We start from the raw sequence: 23,428 nt of genomic DNA, 5'->3' as shown, positions 1-23,428 counted from the left end.
TTTATTCCTTTGCTTATTATCACTATTGATAGTGATACATAACTACTTAATTGTTACTATTAACATATTGCATTTTTTTATTGAAATCTAAAGAGATCTGTATTTCAGATATTAGCTATTCACTTCTGACTAGTATGTGTTCTAATAGCTGTAGACACCAATTCCACTCTTACTTGTTATTACTATTCACTGCAGGTAATAAGCATGCTTGTTACTATTCACTATTTATTTCTTAGTTACTTTTTGGATAGTTGCTAGTATCTGTTCCATTTGTTAGTTTTATTAGAAATTAGTACTAATTTATTAGTCAATAATGTGTTATTAATCTCACAAGGAAGTAGTAATAAACTATTAAATAGCCATTCTGACTAATAGTATATCAAGTAAAAACCGTAACACTTTATAATAATATCTTATTAGTTAACATAAGCTAACATGAACAACAGTTCTACAGAATTTATTAAATGTTAATTTCAAATGTACTAATTTTGTAAAAAAAATAAAGATTTAATTAATGCTGTAAAAATCATTGCTTATTATTAGATTATTTAATGCAATATCTTTAATGCATTAATGTTAACAAATTAGGCTTTATCGTAAACTAAGCAAAGGCAGTTGTAGAGAGAAATCCGCAGTGCTTGGTGCCTTTCTGATAGCATCTCATAAATAAATAAGTGCTAGTAAAAAAATAGTAAAAAAATAATAGTGATCACTCAGTTCTGCTGGTGAAATGCATTGTGAAATAATGCTATTATGCAATAATAAATCTTCATGTTTCTAATTGTCATGGTTCGACTTTTTGTTGTATTGTATTGTTATCATATACTGGATGTCATTTAGCAAGAACCATTACCTCTTAAATACAGCTCAAGCTTTACTGTTCTGTAGTTCTTGTGGCCGTCATGTAGAAACCTTACCTAAGAAGATCATACAAGATAGTGTTTTAGAAAATGATGTAGACCCTCTGTTAGATCTGGCATGGAGTGACCTCTCTACTTGGCGGTGAAGCTTTGCACATTACGCAAATCATTGAATTTCTTCCAGCATAAGCAGAATGATTGGGTTGCAGGTGGAGGTTCTTCTGCCTGTGGGAAAAGAGCAGTATCATAACCCACTGGGTCCCAACCCTGGTCCTGGAGGCAACCCAACAGTCCACATTGTTCATGTCTCCTTAATCAAACGCACCTGATTCTGATTCAGGTCATCAGCTCATCAGTAGAGACTTCAAGACCTGAAATATATGTGTCAGAGAAAGGAGACATGCAAAATGTGCAGTGTTGGGGTGCCTCCAGGACCAGGGTTGGGAACCACTGATGTAACCAATTAGTAGAGTCCCAGCAAGCCATGACCTCTGTAGCTTTTCGTTCCCAAGTAGACACAGCTATATCAGTAGGCAAATATGTAAGTAATAAGCATTTCTAATGAGCTGTAATCAGGGTGTCAATAAGACTTTTTGATAATGGAAGAGGAAGTGATTTGGCTTTCAATGTTCCTATCATAGACTTGGTTTATTAGTAGCCATTTGTTAGCACATGGTCTACAACGGGCCATTTCAGTCAGATGCCTTTCTTCTAATTCACTTTAGTTCTTCTTGTTGATTTTGCATTTGAATCGTATCATTAAAACAGTGTGAAACTTACGGCCATATGATATTTGATGCTTTTTGTCTTGATTATGTGCCTAAGCAAGGTAATGAAATTAATATAATGGTTGAGCCACAATTTTAATTTTAATTTATTTGATACATTAATTAATACTTTTAATAAATGTGCTTCTGGCATAGTCTTCAAACAAAAGAAAATATTTATAAATAAATGTACATTTTATATTTATTGACTTTCGGTTGGGCAGCGAAGCAAGATGGCAGGTTAAGCCGGGAGCTTTAAATAAGTTTTAAAACTCCGCTAAACTCATTACATGCTTGTCGGGAAATTATGTGTGTGGTCAGATGAGCGGAGGAACTAAATCTAAATGAAACCCCGAAAAACAAGGAAATTTTATATTTATCAAGTTTTTCCATACAATGTTTTAATGCAGTACTCCCAATTTTGCTTAAAAATACATATTTTTGAATCTCTTTTTAAGCATCGTATTGAAAACAGAAGCCAAAATATTACATGATTCACATTTGTTTTATTCTTCTGTAATTTTTTTTGTTCGTTTTCAAAGCCACTTCATAGGTGGGAACCTACAAGTAGTCTGGATCCCAGCCATAAGCTTTTATTTTATGTGCTCTGCCTTTGATGGCTTTCATGTTTATTCTGCATTTGTTGGGATGGTCGAGGCACAAGCAGGCATGTCTTAACTTGACACTGCTGAGTCCTGGGAGAACGTGAGGATTTGGGCCTGGCCTAGCAGATTCAGGGGGCGAGGAGAGATGAGGAGGGTAGATTTACTATTGAACATTTCTGTATGTCTGTATTAACCAGTTCTGGCTGGCCTGTCATGCTCCAAGAATGCCATAAAACTGAGAAATTGGATTCATCATCCAGACACTGGCTAATGAAGACTTATGCATCGGAACTTGTACAGGCAAATAGATATAATGTGGTGGTTTAAGAATGGTCAGGTTAATGGAATATTGCTGATGCTGTCTGTTTTTAAATTGGACTACTTGTTAGACACAGCCCAGAGGGATTCCAGATATAAATTTAGCTATGCTGTATCCAGCAAGAAGTGCCTGTTTATATTTCTGAAGTTAGGACATTGTTTTTCCAGAATTGTCTTAGGCATTGATAGAATACTTGAGGCCTATGACAAAGACTAGGGAGCTATTAAGTCTCACAAATGTACTAGCATACATTGCATGATACATTACAGCAAGGGTTCCCAATCTTTTTAGGCTGCTGAACACTTGGACATAATTATTTACTTGTTCACCCATGTAAATGTGTAAATGTTTTAGTGTGTTTTTTATTTATTTATTAATTATTATCAATTCAAGTCTGCATGGAATGAAAATTTGCTAATTTTACACCCCCTCCTCCTTTTTCATGAAAGCATGTTATTAATCTTATTGCGATCGTTTCATCCTTGCAATGTGACCTAATTTTTAGACTTGGACTTCTCTATGGTAATGTATACTGGACTTCTCCAGTAAGCTTAAATACAATCGACTGCAAGTTTGCATTCAGATCTGCCTGCAATCATTCAATAACTGATGGACAGAACCCAGGTCCCACCCTCCTTTTTTTTTTTTTTTTTTTTTTTTTTCATTAAGAGGTACATCAGAATATGTAAGAATTGATATGTATGACTTTAATAGCTTTTCATCATCTTATACGACCCCTACAGTTCCCTCACAAACCTCCACTTTGGCAAACCCTGCCTCAAATTAACCATTCCTAGTTTATTTTGAAAATGACTCCCAGTTTTCAATTTGTGACCTCAGTATTGGCTCTGAATGTTTTTTTTTTTTTTGTGAACTTTTTTGATTGACTCATTAAAGGAACACTCCGACTTTTTGGGACTTTAGCTTATTCACAGTATCCCCCAGAGTTAGATAAGTCCATACATACCTTTTTTATTTCGGTGCGTTCTGTAAGTGTTATTTGACGCACCCACCGCTAGCCTAGCTTAGCACAAAGACTGGATGTTAATGGATACTGGTAGCATAGTAATCCCAATAAGTGACAAAATAATGCAAACATTTTCCTATTTACATGTTGTGATCTGTATAGTCACAGCGTGTACAAATAACAAGGCTATATGAGACAGAGAGCATTTTTAATCGTATAAATACTGGGAACTATATTCTCACTAGGCGTAGGAGCACAGCTAACGTTACTTGGGCGGAGTGGCTACTTGGGCTACTATTTTGTCACTTATTGGGATTACTATGCTACCAGTATCCATTAACATCCAGTCTTTGTGCTAAGCTAGGCTAGCGGTGGGTGCGTCAAATAACACTTACAGAACGCACCGAAATAAAAAAGGTATGTATGGACTTATCTAACTCTGGGGGATACTGTGAATAAGCTAAAGTCCCAAAAAGTCGGAGTGTTCCTTTACAACTGCACAATAAAGGCTCTGTAGGCATTTAAGTAGATTGACAGATTGTCTTTCAACAATGTGACTGTCATCAACGCATTGGTTTTTATATAGAATTTGTTAAATTATAGCTTTAAAATGATTTTTTTTCATAGGTGTATATTATTTCAGCAGTGATAGAGGAACGCAGAAAAAAAACTCTTAATCCTGCAAGTCTGTTACTTCCAAATTCTTAAATTGGCCCAGTGCATATCAGATTTTATTTATGTATTTATTTTTCTGTGGAGGGTGAGCATTTCTTTTCATCTGATAAACTGCAGCAGTGAGTGATTCATTAACTTGAGAATGGCCCTTATCGTGCAATGTTTCCTCCCTCACTGATAGAAAGAAGAAATCCGCAGTGCTTGGGGCAAACTGTGCCTTTCATTTTACTCTGTATTATATTGTTTTCGATTCCCGTGTCATCTTCAATTTCATACTTAAATGCTAAACTATTTAAGATTGGATTAGATTAGATTCAACTTTATTGTCATTGCACATGTAAGGTACAAGGAAACGAAATGCAGTTAGCATCTAAACAGAAGTGCAGTAAGCAGTAAGTACAGGACATACATTAAAATGAGAGAGCTCATTTTTCTCCTGTTTGTAATCATATGCTGTCCTCGTGTGTTTATCAGAAGCTCTCCTTGTTTTCATTTCTGTTTTCGGGGGAAAAGGTCTGGTCGAACATCTGCCTCATAATTGTTTAATTCTGGGAAGATTCTGGTGCACACTATCCAGAATACAATGTGGCCTTTTTAATGCTGTCTTCCTTTAAGATTTGTACAGACAATTGTTTATGTGTCGGAAAGAAGCTTGTTTTATTTGGAGATAATGGGCATTTACAGTAAGACGGTTGACCCTGGTTTACTTGACGAGCCAAAAACTTGCTCTCTGTTCTTGTTTTCCTCCTCTCTTTTTCGGTTTCCTGTCTCATCCTCTCTCTCTCTCTCTTGGTTTCTTAAAAGAGAGGAGACGATGAGTAGTAGCAGTGTGGAAAAAAACTGAACAGCCGAATGTCTCTCTTTGGCTCTGGGGTCCTCGTCTCTCATTCCTCATAGGCACTTTTTTCCCCCCCAAACTCCATTAAAGAACTTGTCATTTCTGAAGGGGACCAGATGGTGCAAATTATACCCACCTGAGTGTAGGGGGTTGGAAAGAAGAGCTTGCTATCTGGTTCGAACCTATTGTTATTCTCTGGAAGGTATGATCTCAGTGTGGGAAACTTGTGTTTATGAAACCTGTAGTTGAGCTGTTCATGTAAATTACTCCAGTTGTCATCGGCCCTGTTGCTGCTTTTCTCCTTTGAGACGAAAATTGGCAGTTAGGGTTAGAATTTGTTTGGAACAGCGCCACTAGTAAATGTAATCCAAGCTAATTTGTTGTTTCCACTCATTTGCAATGCCACCAGAAAGCAATTGGACTCTTTAGTGGCTCTAATTGTACAGCCAGGGGCAAGATTTAAGTTTCGGGCCACCCAGGGTGGACAAAGTGCAGAATCTCCCTCATTTCCTGGTGATAAAGCCATTGTGAGCCACTAGTCCTTTCCAGATTGTACAAACATGTAATGAAAGAGCCCACACTGGGTCTGTGGTGCCAGCGATGGGAGCCGTGAGACGGGGAGTTGTGGTTATGGTGTCATTTAAGAGAGCGTTGTCCCATGGGCCCGTTTGACCGTGAAATAGTGGAATGAGCCCTTAAGGCCACTGTTTGCTGCTCTTGCTAACACTGATTAGTGTTCCTAACAAATGACAGGACCCCGTTAAATGTTAAGCTCTAGAGATTTAACGCTAGTTTGGCATAAATAAGTCTGTCTGCGTGATCGGTGATGATTTCGGTCTTTCAATACCTTAAGATTTAGTGCACTCATTGCTCTCAGCTCCACCTGTAAGCAGCATTCATCTTTGGATTTGGCTTTTCTCAAATGTCTTTGATTCTCACTAAGGTACAATACCCTATTAAAGGCTTCACAGGCTTCCAATCTGATGAAAGCATATGTTTACAGAACACTTTGATTCCCTTCTGCCAGCGCTATATTGTCAAATTTAATCAGTCAGTGTTATTCCTCATTGTTTTGCTCCTTCATTTGATCTGAAGTCCAGATTGTATTGGAATTTTATTCTGTGAATGTGATGGCTGGAACTTGTGCAATTGCATGAGTGGAATAAGACTGTGTGTTGGTAATTCTCCAATCCTGTCATTCACAGAATGGTATCAGAAGCAGGAAAATACTCCCATGAACACTAGATGTGCATCCAATGGCCTTTGGGCTGATGCCAGCATTGCAAGCAGTTGCAGAGTTGCAAAAAAAATAAAAAAAATTATCAGTGCTCTGATACCATCTGGGATGTAGGTCAACCAGTTCATCTAGCATGTAGCCTGACACACACGCTTTAAAATAAGCCTTATATTTTATGTATTTTTAAAATACTATTTTACACACACACACACACACACAGTTTTATATGCATGTAAAGATATATACACACACAATTTTGCCATTTTCAACTCTACATTTTCCACAAAAGGTCATAAAACAGCTTTTTTAGTTTACTGACACCTCAACGTAAAACATGCTTTTCAAAACATATCCAGTGTCGAGCCCTTCGCTCTGTTATTTTCCAACAAAGAGTTCTCTGAAGTTTCAAAGCACTGCGAAGCAAAGTGTGAATCCGATATCTCAGCTTCCTTGCAGATTGTCAGTTGTCAAATACAGCTGTTTTCACACATAAACACAGCTTCACAAGCCAGATGGGAACAGGAGTGTTGTCCCAACACAATGGGAAAAACTCAATGTATTTCTTATTCTTCATTAATTCTTCCAGCTCATCATGCTTACTCGGAGCGGGTGGTTAAGAGTTGGCAACGCACGCTACACAGCTGGTTCATACTTGATGAAAATACCCTCCCTCAGGCATCAGTGATAGCACATGCTTTTACAGTGAAGCACGATTTGAAAGTAGAGTAAAATATGAGGTATAGAATCGGAGAGTGAATGACCTTGCTTCCTTGTTTATAGACGGTGGGCCGAGGGTCCGTATCGGCTTTACTTTTAGAAATGGATGATCCCCATGGAGGGAGAACCTGGATTTGTAACTTGGGACGGTTGTTTTATTATCAACGATCGTTCTGCAAACGTTCGCCAAAAACTCAAGGCAAACATGAACATGAACCTGTTGATGTTTAAGACATATATTTAATTATCAGTTACATCTGACATAATGTTAAAGGGTCAGTATTCTAATATTCTAACCAATATTCAAACCGGAGCGCTAAGAGCTCTAATGTTAGTTAGAACTGTATGTAATAGAAATAAGATTATAACTATCAAATAACATAAACTGCATGTAAAAGAAACAAGATAAGTATAACTATCAAATAACATAGGCTATCAAACAGAGCAGAGTTATAATGTACATAAACATGTCATACAGATTTACTTCTGCAGGAGTAGCAAATACACCACTCCCCACATGTGTACATACATACACACATGTGCCCTAGTCATCTTCAAGTGACTTATTGTCAGTTTACACCCTGACAGAGGTTTGTACATGGCAGCTCATGCAGTTTACATGTGCATCTACCTTTAACACAATTCGTTTTTTACACAAGCAGTGCACAAGTTCCAGTATGGCCTGTGGAGCTGGCGGAAGTGTCATCCAGTCCACTCCGTAGAAATCTCTTACCATCTTCCAGCCATGATTTACAGGAGGAGGAATGTCTGGCATGCACTCAAGAGTCCTTCTGTGTCCTGCAGCCTGTTAGCTTGCCCACCGGATGTGTTATTTTTTTCTTTTATCTACCACCTAATTTTTCTTTCTTTCTACCTATCTATTGAAATGTATTGCCTTAACTTTCTGGCTAGGCTTTTTCAAGCCAACTTAAAAGTTTGCCAACAAATTTCATCCAGTTTTTTTTTGTACTAATCTTATATTGTTACTGCACACATCTGCGTATATGTTGTTCATACTGTATATCTATTCTGCTCTTATATATAATATATTTAATTTATATTACTGTAAATCATACTACTTTCTTAACTGTATACTACTGTCCATACTGTACTGTACAGTACAGGTCAAAAGTTTGGAAACATTACTATTTTTAATGTTTTTGAAAGAAGTCTCTTCTGCTCATCAAGCCTGCATTTATTTGATCAAAAATACAGAAAAAACGGAAATATTGCGAAATATTATTACAACTTAAAATAATAGTTTTTCTACAACTTTCTTTCTATTAAATTAGCTGATACCTGATAATCTGTAGCATTGCCTAATATATATTTTTGACTTGGGCATGTTGATACAGTTGATACAATTTTGCGTGCTTTCAGGAATGCATAATTCATGCAAAGTTAATTCCCAAGCCATTCTTCAGTACTTCAGTAAATGCATTCACACAGAGCTGATGTTAATAGGCTAAAGGTTCAATATAATATTAATATGCTAGGAAATTCACAGTATTTTCAAGTGACACTCTCCATTGTTAAATCTCTCTTCCTTTAGCATGTTGTTTGGGGAATATTATGTTCTTGAAACAACACCATAATGCTTTTTTTCCTCTTGTGGCTGAGCAAATAGTTGTTTTAGTTGGTTGTACCTTGGGTCCATGGTTTCCTGTGTTATGTTTTTCTGAACTGCCTTTAAAATGAACTCAACCCTTTGTGATAGAATGTTAAACAACTGATCTTCTGACTATTTATTGCGTCAGAGAAAAAGAATCCCATTTGGCAAACCGTGACCAGGTTTATTAAATATTCAACTTTTTTCTCAAGTTCTATACTGTCAGAGATGGTTGTCGTTTTATTTTTTTCCAGAGATAGAAATGTATCAAATATTTCATGTTGCTTACCACCTTTTTGTCCTTCAATGGTGGCTGGGTTTTGAGACTATTTCATGACCCTGGAGTTCATTGCATGAGTCAGATTTCAGATTTTACTTCACACATTCCTTTTAGATTATTTGTCATGCCAACCTTGTATAAAACTCATTCATCAAAAGATCTTTTTGTTTAGCAACACTTATCTGTCAAAGTAAGAGTTTTATGAATCCCGAAATAGGTTATGACAGAAAACAAGTCACGTCATAGAGTCAGAGAGGTGGAGTCTTGGTGTCTCTCCTGGTTTAAAGAAAGGCCTCTGATTCCAACCCATGAATCAGTAAACTTAATAAACTTTTGTTTACACAGCTCTATATGTTAAGAGCTGCTTTTATTAGTAAAGGTGACCCCTTGTCTTGTATGTTCTGAATATTCGATTTAAGTACAACTTATTTTTAACGGATCCCTGACCTTGCGATCTTTTAAAATGTCTCGTGCGCACACACTCCATTGACCACAGGTCAGTTTGGTTTCCGGCTCCCAGAAAAACGTTGAGGCACGTTTGTAATCGGAGTCTCAGCAGTCACTTCCTTTTGTCTCCTCTGTCCAAACACCATCTCCTACTGAGGAATAACAAAGCAAATTCTGCACTTTGTTGTGACATTCCTCCTGCCTTTGTGTTAGATAATTGGCCAGAATGTGGTAATAAGGGCTACAAACTCTAGGGGGATGAATAATGGTCTATACATTTATCTTTGCAAGATGCATCACACTTTACTTTGTTAGGCCATATGATAACGTCTTCTGTTTATAAACCATCTCTGTTTAATTTTCATTTGTGATTTTAAAACCTAAACTCAACTTTCCAAGAAAGTATTACTGTTGCTATGTGATATGGACTTAATTTTATTTAATAAAGTTAATTTCAGGGTAAATAAAGTAAATGCATTGTTTTTTTTTTGTTTTTTTTTTGGTAGATCATATATTATTTTACTATATTTATACTTCATATATTTTTTAATTTTATGGAATTCTTTGAAATATTTCTTTAAACTTTTAACAAAGCTTTTTTGTTTACATGCACAGTAAGAGTTGATTTATGTGTGTTCGCACATTCTGTCCAGTTTGTTGGTGTCTATCTGAAAAAGTTTATTGTGCAGATTCTTGAAAGCCGATTTACTTAATTGTCTTCCTTTGACTATGACAGCCTGAATATCAAAGATTAGTTTCATCTTAAAACAACCTCTGGACTCTGTCTTTCTTCCATAATCATAAAGCTAAACAGACTCGTCTACAAGTAAGAATGAAGGGAAAGCCACCAAGGAGCTTATTAAAGTAAAAAGGTATAGCAGCTTAAGGAATGATTTGAGTGGTTGCACTCTCTTTAAACCTTTTGAATGAAGCACCATCCCACCGGAGAAGCCTCAGCCGTGTGTGTCAGGGTCCCATCTTTAGATCTGAGGCATGGGCCAGTGCCCCCCCTCTATCTCTAGCCCACCCTCTTCAAGTTCTACTTCACAAAACCCCTTGGTCTTCTTTTCTTTACGTGGGGGAAGGGTTATGCAGTAACTGGATTAGTCTTTTTGTTTGGTTATTCCTAGTTGTCTGTTCATACATCCCCCACCTTTCAGTCTGCTTGTTTTTTCTCTCTCATTTCCCTCCATCCCCTCTTTCTTCCCTTCCTGGCTTTCTTTTTCAAATTGAATGTTCTTAATTAGAACTTACTCTCAACTTCATTGCCCTGTCTTAGAGAAGTCTTCATCTGGATGAGATGTTAAACACCAAATTTACACTCTAAAAGCTTAACCACGGGCCTGTGTTTGTAGTCCATTCATCACTGTTTACTTTGAAGTTGAAACTTAGGAGTTTGGGAGTAAATTGAAGGGTCCGGAGGAGCTTGAAGGGGGAGCAGGAGTGCTCCGTTTCAGCAAATTAGAGCACTGTTTCTTCAGCATCAATGGATGTCACCAGAGAGTTGTGTCCATCTTTCGCTGTTGTCCCCGAGGGAGGAGTAACCGTCTAGTGCCAAATACGACTGGCGGGTTACTCCAGTTTTACTCAATTCTCACTGCATGGTAATTTTAGATAATAAATGATCAAATTGTTAAATTATAAGAATGCTAATCAGATTGACAAGAAATTCAAATCAAAAAGTAAGCATCACAACAAGTTTTTTCTTAAAGATTTTGTGAATTTGGTCAAATATTCCTCTTATTATGCTAACCAAACAAAATGTGAGAAACACAATCTGGGTTTTTTTCTTTTTTTTTTTTTGTGTACGTTTGTTTTTTTGACCTGCACAGCCTGTGCTGTTTAGGGTTGGGAATCGGTAGATATTTTCCAGTTCCTGTCCTGCCTAACGGTTCCAGTTCCATTAAAATCATTTAACAACTATTAAATAGTGGTAAGGAAAAATGCACAATACTCAACTACTCAATACACAATACTGTTTATTACTTACTGTCAACTTAATTTGAAGGTTGGCAATGTCAAAATTCAACATAAATTACAGTGTACGGATCTTCATAAGTAGGGTTGGGTATTGTTAGAAATTTTCCGATTCTGGTTCCATTTAAATGAACTTTTTTTTATTTATTTTTTTACCTTCATTGAATTTAGTGTTGCTGGAAGGTAGTAAGTAATGTTGAGTAATGCTAGTCCATCAATCAGCATATGCTTCAAAGTTGATGTTTTTTACACTATAAATTACATTTTGCTTTTCAAGCAGGAATAAGCTGGTTGGCCAAATAGTCCCTTGAGGGCGAAGACACTTGTTCATTTCCCTAAATTAATTAAATATAAACTGTTATACTTATAACCATGTATAAACACACTCCATAAAGCCCCTATTTTACAAATAATAAGTAGGGATGCACCTGTTGACCAGGCATGAATCGGAACTGGACAGTTTTTGCTTAAAATACACGATTGGCAATCGGACGGTTTTTGATATTTTTTTTCGGCCGATTTTTCCGGAAGTGCGCCTTCGTGCACAGACTACATTGTAATAATTCGCTATCATGTCATTTGTTGGAAAGCATTTCGAAATATGTGCGCAGGACACGGGCAGCCGATCAGCACTGGAAGTACAGAGCTACATGTCTGGGGCACAGATAGCAGGAAGCGAACAGCTGTTGGTGTACTGGCGCACAAATAAAAGCCCCTTTCCTGCGCTCACTGAAGTTGCGCAAGCTTACTGTACCTGTCTGCACCCTGCACAAGTGGAGACTGTGAAGGGATGTTCAGATCAACTTCTACCATGTTGGATGAGAAACAAAACAGACTAAACTGTGACAAAACTGAAATGCTTTTTCTTTTTTTTTCTTTTTTTTTTAAGTAGAACTTGCATATACATTTGAAAAGACAGAAGTAAACATCAGTTCTGTATAGGATTACTATTTTTATTTTACCTTAAAATTACATTGACTTAATTTGATTTATAAATCACCTGCTGTAGCACACTGAAAAAAAGTGTTCCATTCATCCAATTAAAATAAATTTAGGGTAATGATTCACATCTATATTTTTTTTTAATTTGAGCCAATAGTTATTTATTTATCATTGGCTTAATGTAAATATAGGTGTGAATCATTACCCTCATTTTTTTTTTTGGATGAATGAAAAAACAACATTATTTTATTTTAACATTTTGGAATAATTTATATAGCATACTTTTATTTAGTCTCACTGGTAAAGACTTTTTTTTTTTTAATTTAAAACCAAATTTAAAAACTAAAACAAATACTTAATGCTGATTAAGAAACCTCTAATTGAATGTGTGTTGATTGTGTTGTTTGGATTGTAGAACTATGCAATTATTGTTGTAACCATACAGTATTAACTGTAACCATTTCACATGGTTACAGTTAATCTTTTCATTTAAGGCCAGTTCTCTGTAGTTTCAGCCCAATTCAAAAACAAAAGCTAAATGCTGATGTCTGTACCATCTGTTTGTATTGAATGTAGGCTACTTAATGTGCAGTTACTGTCGTTAATTTCAGATGGATACGGTTATTGTTTTCAATAACCAAAAGCCATTTTGGCCTATTAAATACCAAATAAACATCTTGTTTATGCATACTTTCCTTCTTTCTTGTTTGTTGCTTAAAGAAAAAAAAATCGGAAATTGGTATCGGAATCGGCCATGAAAAACCATGATCGGTGCATCCCTAATAATAAGGCAGTCAGGAGATGGTGTGGTGAGCGTCTTCCACATTTTTCCACCTGTACACTAAATAATCTAACCCTTATACTTGCATAACAATAGCAGTTTATTTATTTAGTGGTCCAAATTGAAGTCAGTATGTATATTAATGACAATATGGGACAAATATAATGTAATTGGCAGCAGGTGCGGTGCGCTGTCGGTACATGCAGTCAGACAAAATGGTTATCAGAGGCACGAGTGCGCATACAGTCGTGTTTGGCAGGTAAAGACGTGTATGTGGAGTGCAAGTCACTGGAAACAATGTTCTCAGTAATTAAAGAGGCAGCATGGCATTTCTGGGATTTTGTTTGTGACATCCTTTACCGGAAATGCCAGAGCAAAGCTGCTCCCAGTGCTTGGTCACATGTTGCACCAGAACCGTTTTCGGAACCGAAACTTAGGAATAGCTCACGGTTCTGGTTCTTTTCAAAAAACAGAACCGGTTCTGAATACGATTTCCAACCCTAGTGCTCTTTGTCTAAAATATATAAATCTATAATAAATTTAAATAAAACTTGTTTAAACTCAAATGTCTTTCTTTTTGATTATTATTTTATAGATTAAAAAATATGCAAAATGCAGTTTCATAACATTGAGAAATATTTATGGCTGGATTATTGGCAAGAAAGTTTATTTTGGACCCTTACAGAAGGTTTGATTAAATTTACTTTCTTTTGTAACGTGATGTTTTTACAGGTGTTCCTGAACATTTGCTGGTGCTGTACCTCTTGTGCATTTATTGGTCTTTTCTGTTGTGAAATGAACTAGGTTTACTACTTCCAGTTATGTATTACCTACAGTTAGGGATGTGTCCACTCAGCAATGTCTCTGACCGTAATGTGACCCGTGAGATTTCATTTAGTTGTTGCTTTTTGATCTGATAGATGGTCTACATGCTTAAACACGCCATACTACAGGATATGGCGCCCTCAGGACACTTTTGACTTGTACCTCTATGCCCATACTCCCTGTTTCACTGGCCCGTCATTGACTTCTGACCTCTTTTAATTCCAAAACACCCTCTTTTTTTCACCCGTGAGATCACAGAGCAGAATTGGCAATGTGCGGTATGAATTTAATTGCTTTTGCAGAAAAGACCTTGCTTGTTTGTAATTGAAAAAAGAGAAATTAATCCAAAGCCAGGTTTTCCATATGCTCCCATAGGTCATTTTGATACTGTTGATCTCAGCGATCACTCGTCATGTGGAAATGAAGTTCCGCTCTCTCTAACCCTTCTTTCTCATAATTACATGGATCGGTTCAAGACGGATTTAAGGGCTTTGTACAGCATGCCGCCTTGACCTTATAGGCGGCTGCATATATGAAAATAAAACACCTAACCCCTAAAAAAATTCTAACAAAATGTTTCTCAGCTGTTTTTTGTAGTATTAGGTGTCCTTAATAAGATACTAAAAGTTTACCAAAGTTTGACCACTAGAAAGGTGTAATTTTCAAGATGATGTCCAAGATGGGCAGGGAGCCCTTAAAATATCCTAACTCCTTCATTATTTGATTTAGTCAAGTAATCTTGGTGTCTAACCCCATGTTTTCTGGGTCTATGAATCCATTTGACTTGTCTAAATTGCAGTGACATGATTACATACTTATGGAATACATGATTTTGTGAGAATACTGTAAGGTTTTATCATTGTTGACCAAATTATATCTTGGTTCAACTGTATCTTTCTGCTCCTGGCGATACAGGAGGTCTCTTAAAGGAGTCATGACCCACAATTTTCACTTTTCCACGAGAATCAATGTATGTTATGATTGCCTAACGATTATACACTGGCCGGGAAGCTGATATTTAAAAGTGAAGCGTTTGTTTACCTCAGGGTTTGTAAAATAGCCCACGTGCACGCGCACTCAAATACGAGATTTTGATTTCTTCCCCGTCTTGACGTCAAGACGGGGCAGGATATACCATATATGGACACCGCCGCAGGAAGCTCGCCCCTTCCCCTCTCCCCCTCATATTCAGTCGCGAAAGATGCTGGAGTAGTGCACACGTGAGTTGCTCTGTGGTTGACTGCCAGAATCAACATGTAAATGTGTTTTCTCTACCAAGAACGGACCTAGCTATCAGAGACCAGTGGATTAAATTCATTTTTAATGACGCGGTTCCTTCAACCCTTCCACTGGCTTATCGTTACGTGTTTGTGCTAAACATTGTACGCCGAAATCCTTCACAAATTTGGGGCAATATCAGGCGAAGTTGGCATCGAAGCTCGGGAAAAGCGCCATTCCAACAAAATTGGCTGCAATTGAAACGGTAAGACTGTGTTTTTATTGCTCTACTGTGTGTAACAAACAGCATAACTGCTAATGCAGCTATTGTCTGTCACTAGACAAATAAACGAAAGACTTGAGGTGAAGTAATTATTTATGTTCCCTGTAAACGGACTGCAAAAACGGACTTTTGACTGCATTATAATGATTTCTTAATCCAGAATATGATCAAGATTGCGTAGGTTGATGTGTTCGGGGAATTTGCCATTTAATAGTAACATTTAAAGCCCCTTAAATGAACGAAATGACTCGAAAAAAGATTTGTTCATTTTGATGAACAAGTTTGAACAAGAGAGTCTGGCGTTGCCAGATTGGGTGTTTTTTCCGCTACATATTAAGGCCGGTTTACGGTGGGTTTTAGGTGGGTTTTCGCCTGGAAGGCTTTATAGAAATCTGGCATCCTACTGAACGTAGTTAAACTGAGAGAGCGTTGCGTTCACAGACACCAGAATGAACGACTTCACAGTAACTTTCCTAAAGGCAGTAATGCGGTACGTTCAGTTCATGTTCGCCCAAAATATGAACGAGTTCATGAACTATCGTTCAATGAACGCGTTCAGGCACAACACTGGCAGGAGTATTAGCTTCGAGGTATGGGGAATGGCTGCTAACGTACTTTGCAAAAAACAAATGACTGAGATCATCATGAATTCGGTTATTGTTTATTTATTGCCTAACGCTTACATGAGGCCCCGTCTAGTTTGTGTGTGTGTGTGCTCACGTCTTATATTTGTGTGTGTGTGCTGTGCTCACGTCTCATATGAGTAACTTTATGTGCGTAGATAGTTCATATACATGTATGTGTGACTAGTACTTAGTATATATGCAAGCGTGTTTCATATTTGTGCGTGAATGAAGTTTGATTTAAGCCCTAAACGGCGCCTCATACTTATACACTGGCCGGGAAGCCGGTCGCGTTCATTCACAACTTGCGCCATGATGTCAGTTTGTAATGATATGCTAAAGCGTTACCTGCGGTGTCAACCCTCCTCCTTCCTGCAACCAATCAACGTGCCCCTCATTTGCATTATTATAATGACCGTCCACGACAGCCAAAATATCGCATCAGATCTCGCGAGACAATAATGCCTACAGAGATAAGGGTCTGAGGAGCTCTGTGTTTATTTTTTTTTCCTTTTTTCTTTTTTAGAAGGGCCTGAAAGACTATAATACAGCAGTAGGTATCCAAGGTAATACGAGGGTATGACTCCTTTAAAGAAGACGGACGCAGAGGGATGTCAGTTACAATTCAAGACATTGCAAAGTAGAAAAGAACGTGTCTGCTGAAGCTGATTGTAAAAACTGGTGTTCATGTTGTGGCACAATCATGCTTTGAGACAGAACGTATGATCAGTCATGTTATAATCATCTCCTTGCCTTTTATCCATTTTTTTTATCCTGAGACCTGGATACTTTCCCTGTGATTTCCTGAAGTCTTGTTGTAGCTGTAGCAGCTGTCTTGTAGCCGTCTACATTGTTCGTTTTCAGCGCCAAATTTAGGCCCGGCAGACTGAACTAACTTGACTGACTTCCATTCTTTTTTTTGTCCTCAGAGTTTGCTATTGTAGCATGTGCTTGATTTTCTGCCTGGCACAAAACAGCATTTTCAAGTTTGTGCTCATTAGCATGCCTAGCATACTCTCCTGAGCCTTCACAAGACAGTATGAGGAGGAAGAAGAGAGTGACCATACAGAGAAAAATAAACGCAGCACTCAGTATGGTGACTTTAACAAGGACTTCTCGCCTTTAGTTAAACTGGCCTCATTTGTAAATGCATAACTTGCATTGTGTGCATGTTTATATTATGTATATATAATTTATAATTAGGGTTATATATTATATATATTGAGTTGTATGTATTTATTTTATAATTTTTTTATGATAAATATATTTATTATATACTTATATAGTGATGCCAACATTGAATCTGAAAGTTTTTATTTTTAAACATATTTAAATTTTTTTAATGTAAATATTCACATGCTGTTTTCTCTGAATTTGTGCATGGATGAGCCTAACCCATCTGTCACAGGAAATGATGTAGTCTAAATATATGTATGAATATTTTAGTGTGGCAAACTCGTTGATTATTGCCTTTACAATAAATTAGCTACAGCTTTGTAAAGTAAAAAAAAAAAAGTTTTCACATGGTGGTAAATTCTTCAGTAAACTTTTGTTCAGCCAGCATCTTTTATAGTCTTATTGTAGAATGGCATAGAACGAAACAGGATTGTGTAAAGTACTGCCAACTTTCATATGATTGGCTAAAACCTGAAATCTTTCTTAACTCTTGTCGAACACATGCTGGTTCAGACTAAACACTGCGATTATCCCCTCAAGAAAATCTGTGATGAAAATCTTTGAAAATCAAAACCCTACAGCCAGCAGCTACAGCTGTGATGAGAGCAACGAATGAATGACTTGAGGTGATTTTGTCTATTAAAGTAAAGAGATAGACAGATGTCTCCTTCCTCTTATCAATCTCAGAAAGGACCCTTTGAAAAGAGCAATTATCCCCTTTGGATCTGCGCTGTATCTTTTTTGCTCCTGTAATGGCTGTTATCGCGCTGGCTCTTTGCGCTGTGTTTTATTAAGGGAAAAGCTGAGGGTGACAGACATGAAGTTGCCAGCTGATTGTTGAATCTTATTGGAAGAGAACAGAGTGATGGTGTTATGGTCCTGGTGTTTTAAATATCCCACTTGCCAGCTTTAATATAATTGAGCCTCTCAATGTTGATAATCTTAATGCATAAAGGGATAGTTTGCTTAAAAATGAAAATCCTGTCTTCATTTATTCTTCTACATATTCATGACAAACCTATGTATGACTTTCATGGTATGGACAAAAACATTTGAAACCTAATGAGGCATGAGGAAATGATGGCCGCATCATCATTTATGGGTGAACAAACTACTTTTCCTTGAGTAAGCAATAGTACAGTTTCTTGCACATTGCCAAAATTGGGAAATAAGTCATCGGTTTATAATCTCATCATCCATAGCCCATCACCTGATAAAACCACAAATCCAGCCATAGCTGAACCCGGGGCTGTTGGGAATGGGATCGAGTGAGTGGTTTGGCCCGAGAGAGGCTCCTGTCCTCGGAGGCACCGCTGAAGGAAGTTCTCTGGACTGTTTTTGTGGGGGGCTCTTCCTCTCTGTCTGAATTTTTTATTTTTTTGCACAGGAAATTATTAAATGCCTCAGGAAGACCTTTCTCCTAATTATAGATACAGGCTGTGTGTTTATGCGTCTGTGAATGTGACAAGATGGAAAGAGATGCATTGCGCAGGCTTTCAGACGCTTGCAGTGTAATCTTACCTTGTTTTGTGTAAGGAACCATCCTCTTATATTAGTAGATGGGAAAGGAGAGGGAAAAAAAGGAGGAGAAGCCATAAATGGATAATTATGGAGAATGTGTCCGACACACCAAGTGTTTTACACACAGGAGACTGAAAAACTAAAGTGAAATCTTCTTGGTAGTGTCACCCGTGAAGACCTTTACTGCAGCTGCTCTCGACAAGTTCCACTCAGCAGACACACATTTGACGTGTATGACCTCAAGCTTTAATGTAAGCAGGTAACTATGTTAGCTGTGGTTACGCAAACAGGATGTTTGTCCTTTGCCGCAGGATATGTTAACTTTCTTGCTGTTTTGACATTAATTACACACAAAAAAGCCTATTTTTTAATTTATTATGATTTATTTATAGATATGCACAGTTTTTAAATATTGTTTCAATTGAAATTGTTGTTTATGAGCACAATTTCTATAAATGACTTTAACAGTTCGTCATTCTTATATTAAAATGTCATAGAAAAGTCCAAAATTTGGTATGGTAAATATATTTATCACTAGATCATTCCTTATCTAGTCATCATTAACAACTATGATGGTCTGAGAAAATCATGGGAATTTATTGGTCACAAAGTGCGAGAACCCACAAAATAAGAACATTTAGCATACTAACTGGACTGATATATCAAAAACAGATGCCCTCAAAGCCCATCTCTATGCTCAATGGGCAAAATAGTGACTAGTTGTCTAAATATTTGAATATTTCAGAGATGGCTGATTGACCCCGAAGAGGTTTTAACCCTGAGAAGTCGGAAGTTTAAATAAAGGATGTAGTAAATAAAATCAGGGATTGTTATTTTTTTGACCCTTCACTTAGACTGTAATCTCAATCTCTTTTTGAGAAAGCCCTTAAAATATCATGTACCCCGGCACAGGGGAGGAGGAGGGCTGAATGAGGAGATTGGCAGCACTTCAGTAACTGTTTATGCAGCTGTTGCATGTCCTGCATCCATGTTTAAACATGCATCTGTTAAACAGTGCCTGCTTTTTCCTTGCATGATCTCAAATAAGTTCAAACATCCTCCTCCTGTTTCCCAAGTTCAACTCCTCTAGAAATGGTCGAGATTTTTGTTGGTTTGGAACAATGCCGTCGCATGCCTTAAAGGCCTGAAGTTAATGAACAGTGAAGTGAGTGTTGAGCCAAGGCACCCTGTGGAATAGATTTTGTCAATGTAAAGTTATGAGTGTTGCGGAGTTTATCATTAACTCTTCTGTATACATGTGCAGACCTGAAAGAATGAGAAGAGGCGTGTCCTCATTTTGCCCTCATATCCTTTTAGGAATATTCCAAACAAGTTAAGCTGAATCAAGTGCATTGGTGGCATAATGTTGATTACCACAAAACTATTTTATCTTGTTTGTACCTTTTTATTATAATAAGGTTTAATTTTATTCTTTGTTAATTATTTTTGAGCAAAAATCCAGGGTTTAGTGAGTCACTTTTTTTCATTTTTGAAGGATTTAAATGCAGGATTGAACTTCATAATTTTATAAAAAAAACTTTTTTTAAAACTTGTCTATTACTTGAGCTGCAAGGTTTTGCTTTACAACTACTTTAACTTTACACAGAAAATCTTAGTAAGTGATTTGTTTTGACAAATAAAATCAACATTAAAATGGTTATACCATTGATTGTAAGTGTCTCACTGTAACCTAGCAAAGCCTATTAATCTTGTAGTATAGCATTATGTCACAAACTCATGCTAGTTAAGCTTAACTTGCATCAAACCCAGAATATTCCTATATGTTTGAGATGAAGTGTTTTAAATGATTGCAATTCTGTATGACTGATCACCATATTTGCAGGTGACCTTTTAATGGCATTTCATAAGTTCACAAACTGACTGTCATACACACTTTTACTATTTTTAATGCTAGACTGAACAAGACCTGACTAGTTAGTGCTTAGCTTCTCTGGCTGTCTAGAACTCAACAAGTTACCACCATGTGTGGAGTTACAGCACAATAAAAGCCTGTTGTTATGACTAGTCAACCACAAAAATTTGTCTATGAATGCTGTGTGATGTGGTTCGTAGGAGGCTGTGATGTGTGGCCTAGTGTCACTGAGCGTCTGCACTGCGGTGTGGTTTGAAATGCATCAATGTCTTGAAGCTTTACCTTAAAGCTTCCCCTTGAACCAGTGATGACAGCATTTGTCTTCATAGAATAATATTCAAAGTAAACCACATCTTTAAGACTTGATTTTACTTAATGCTATGCAGTGATTCATGGCTAAATTTAATTAAACTGATCCTTGTCAGTGAAGTCGAACATTTTCTAAAGATTCATTTTGCCAGTCTGATTATGTAATATAAATAGATGCGGTGAAGAGGGATCATTTATACTGTTGTTATTGTTGTGTGATGAATATGTTCTTTAGATTTGTCAGTAATCATTTATCTTGGTCTATTTTACTCTATAATTGCATATAGTTTTCGTTGATGAAAATAACACTATAGTTGATGATAAAATGAAACAAAGAAACTTAATACATTTATAACTTTCTGTAGAGTGTTGGAAAATTATTGATTTAAATGTCAGTTAAATTTTATTTAAACCTGCTTCGGTGTTGGTGCAAAAGTAATTTGTTATATTAAATTTCTCTTTCAAAATCATTGTTAATATCTTACACTTATTCTATTATTCCGTTGACACTGATTTAATGTTTAATTACCATCATAATATACTATTAAAGATACATTTAAATGCCCTATTAAATCAGAGTTGTTCCTTAGCTGGGAACCACCTTTTTATGTTGACTACTGCTTAGACACACCTGTATATTTGCTTGTGTCTTCATGATGTCACCCTTCAGGTCTTTAGATATTTCTTTCAGACAATGGAAGACCCATACTGGTTGACTTCGGTGTACAAAAACCAAAAAAAAAAAAACACGGATACAGGATTTGTGGTCTATAGCAGTATTGCAAATGTTGGTTGTTTGTCCCTTTTGACCTCTAGGGTGTGCAGACAAGACTGGGCCTATTGACCCTGTTTTTGCCCTGGTTTCCCAAAGTGTAATGGCGGTTTTACACTGCATGGTACGGCATGATACGGCTTGGTACTCTTCACTTATGGGGGTTTTTGCACTGGGTACAGTACCTGGTACTGTTTCTAGTACCACCTTGGTTGAGGTTCCAAGTGAACCTTACCATTACCAACACATGAAATGTAAACTCTGAATCTTCACTACCTGCGTCACTGAACTTGTGACACAAACACAACAGAAGCGGTCCTTTCCATCTCCCGCAGAGCCGCGTCTGCACAGCTTTCAAAAGTATACTCAACCGCAGATGAGTGTGGATGGATGAGCTTACACACCATACCATGGAGTGCACGGCTGTGCGCGAGCCCTCTTAATGACGAAAAATAACGTAATGCCGACAGTGCACGGATGGCTGGAAAATACTTTGGCCTTTACACGATCTGCAACCGGCCGTTTTTGCCTTGTTGCAACTCTGTTTTGGACTTGCACAATGTCATTTATGTGATAACATGAAGTCTATTAACGCCCGTTAACACAGGCCAGAGACACTGAAGACGGACGCACAGACAAAAATACTGTAGCAGGCAGACCACTCACTGTTCATGGTGCACAAACTATTAGAAGAAAATCCTGAGTATTGATTTGGGGGGTTTATATGAATGTATTTCTGAGGGAAGCTGACTGTATTCTGAAAAGTTTACGTGATATCATTTTACAAAGCTTGTCAGAACATTCTGTTTTTGCTTCAAATTGGGTTATTATTCAATTACGTGTGTGATTTGTTATTATAAAACTAAATTATATAAAATTATATAGATGATATGTATATGAATTATATAATAACTAAAATTAAATGTCAGTCTTTAATTTTTCATTTTAGGAAACAAAACAAAGAAAAACATAAACGTATTCTACTGTTTCTAATGTTCTGTATGTTGCTCAAAAACTAAATATATTGTGTCCAGCTAAAAAAAAATAAAAAATATGTTTTTTTTTTTTACCCAGTCATTTAAAAATAACACATTTCAGAGCTGTAACAAAAATACCGTGATACCGTGATATTTTTGCTTTGAGGTTATCATACCCTCAAAATCTCATACCGGCCCATGCCTACTCCTGATTGGTGTGGAAATCTCTTGACTGTATTCAAATTATTTGTTTGATTTGAAATCCCTTGATGTTAAGTAAAGTCTTGAGTTGTGACGAGATTGATTGATTTTATAGTCTGGCTCTCAATTTAACCTTTTATTCTCCCGAAGATGCCCTCCTAAGAGATGTTTGGGTTTAGCTACACCAACACAACTTTTTGTGTCAACGCCAGCCATTAGTGATTCTCACACCAATGGTTCCATGGTCTGTCTGCTCTTTAATGAGTCAGGGGGCCTTAGGCATTTGAGCTCAATCATTACTTCCCATCCTCCTCTCTGTTGTTCATCACCACCCTAGGGGTCCCCGCACTCCCCTCTGAACTCTACACTCCCAGAGATCAACACCTTAACGCTGTTGACTTCTCACGAAAGAGCAAGCAAATATATATCAATATTAAATATTATAACTATTTGGTTTCTAGGTTTTTGTATGAAAACAGTAGTCTAAGAACATTCAGTATAAATGCACAAATGCTATAGCTTACTGACAAAAATCACTGTAATTACATTTAATTAGGTCTGCACAATTAATTAAATTTCTAATTGCGATTACAATCATGGATGCCACAATTACATAATCGTTCAAAGCG

At 37.0% G+C, this 23,428-nt stretch overlaps 1 protein-coding gene across 1 annotated transcript in view; it reads left to right on the top strand.

Annotated features, from left to right (window-relative positions):
* lamc1 (laminin, gamma 1) overlaps nt 1-23,428 on the top strand; it is a 56,738-nt gene that overhangs the window by 913 nt on the left and 32,397 nt on the right. The window lies entirely within an intron of this gene.

The sequence above is a fragment of the Carassius carassius genome, chromosome 12 (assembly GCF_963082965.1).
Source record: "Carassius carassius chromosome 12, fCarCar2.1, whole genome shotgun sequence".
Classification (NCBI taxonomy): domain Eukaryota; kingdom Metazoa; phylum Chordata; class Actinopteri; order Cypriniformes; family Cyprinidae; genus Carassius; species Carassius carassius.
The sequence above is the reverse complement of the archived record's forward strand: the minus strand, read 5'-3'. Positions and strand labels throughout refer to the sequence as shown.